General features: G+C 41.5%; 1 protein-coding gene across 3 annotated transcripts in view; it reads right to left on the bottom strand.

Annotated features, from left to right (window-relative positions):
- The window catches only part of LOC106870387 (tetraspanin-33), a 163,367-nt gene that overhangs the window by 22,796 nt on the left and 138,938 nt on the right, over nt 1-1,633 (bottom strand). The window lies entirely within an intron of this gene.

Genomic DNA, 1,633 nt, shown 5'->3' with positions numbered 1-1,633 from the left:
GGCACATAAAAGACACCATTTCGAGCGTGGCCGTTTTCGTGCGGGTGACACGTAAAAGCACCCACTACACTCTCTGAGTGGTTGGCGTTAGGAAGGGCATCCAGCTGTAGAAACTCTGCCAAATTAGACTGGAGCTTGGTGTTGCCATCCGGTTTCACCAGTCCTCAGTCAAATCGTCCAACCCATGCTAGCATGGAAAGCGGACGTTAAACGATGATGATGATGATGATGATTTTAACTGTACTGTTTTACCCACCACAAGATAATTCAAGCACCAGAGGTATTATATCCTTGGATTTTTATAGAATTCTAATGTTAAGACTAAAGAATTAAGATAGAGTATTTATGAAGAGCTTAAGTGTACCAGCTAAATAGATAAAATAGAGTCTTTCATGTGAAACATTATCAACAGAAAACACAAGCATAGATGTGTGGGCCAGTTCAGAAGTCCAGTTCTGAAGTATGTAGCTTTGAGTGGAACCTTAGCCAAATGTCTTCCTATAGCCTCAAGCTGACCAACACTTTGTGAGTGACATTTGGGAGATGGAAACTGTGTGGAAGTAGGTCAGAGGCATTGTTCCTGCTATGGGTAATCTGCTCTTGAATATCTTCAAAAGAATCCACTCTTTTGTAAATATTTGGGCAAAGTTTTATCTGATAATAACTTCCTGCTTCCCACTAGTCTTAGAGCTACAAATGCTTTTCTTCATTCTTAGACAACACCAGAAAAAAATAAATAAAAAATAAGCAGTTAAGATATTAATGATACTACTAAAAAAATTTCTAGATATTCTGCTCTCAAGCATTTCTAGATATTCTACACTTCCAGCCAGCATGTCTGAGGAATCATTAATATTGCCAAGTGCAATAGTTGGCATGAAACTCAGTAATATTCTGACCTAATATGTCATGATTAATAATGTGCTACTCAACAATATAAAAATATAGACACATGCAAAGACCTTAAATACAACTCTTTCCTCCAGACCTAACAAGTAAAGAAAAAATACAGCACAGAACAACCCACTCTTAGTTGTGTGGTTCTTAACTGAAAATAACTCCATGTCATCTTGAGATCAGAAGATACATAGTACATGTCTTCCACTGTACTTTTAAAAAATATTTACTGGAGGACAGGAGCAAGTATTTCCTTGCAATGATCTCTGGTGTGGCTCTTGGATTTGTTTCTGAGAGATGAGCATCTGATGAGATTCATCATCATCATCATCGTCGTTTAATGTCTGCTTTCCATGCTAGCATGGGTTGGACGATTTGACTGAGGACTGGTGGATCAGGAGGCGACACCAGGCTCCAATCTGATTTAGCAGAGTTTCTACAGCTGGATGCCCTTCCTAACGCCAACCACTCCGAGAGTGTAGTGGGTGATTTTACATGCCACCGGCACGAGGGCCAGTCAGGTGGGTACTGGCAATGGCCACACTCGAAATGGTGTATTTTACGTGCCACCTGCACAGGAGCCAGTCCATCAGCACTGGCAACGACCTCGCTCGAATGTCTTACTGGCAACAGCCACGCTCGAAATGGTGTATTTTACATGTCACCTGCACAGGAGCCAGTCCATCGGTACTGGCAACGATCTCGCTCGAATGTCTTACTGGCAACAGCCACGCTT

This window comes from Octopus bimaculoides, chromosome 2 (assembly GCF_001194135.2).
Source record: "Octopus bimaculoides isolate UCB-OBI-ISO-001 chromosome 2, ASM119413v2, whole genome shotgun sequence".
In the NCBI taxonomy this organism is placed as follows: domain Eukaryota; kingdom Metazoa; phylum Mollusca; class Cephalopoda; order Octopoda; family Octopodidae; genus Octopus; species Octopus bimaculoides.
Note: the sequence above shows the minus strand (reverse complement) of the source record. Positions and strands in the feature narration are given on the sequence as shown.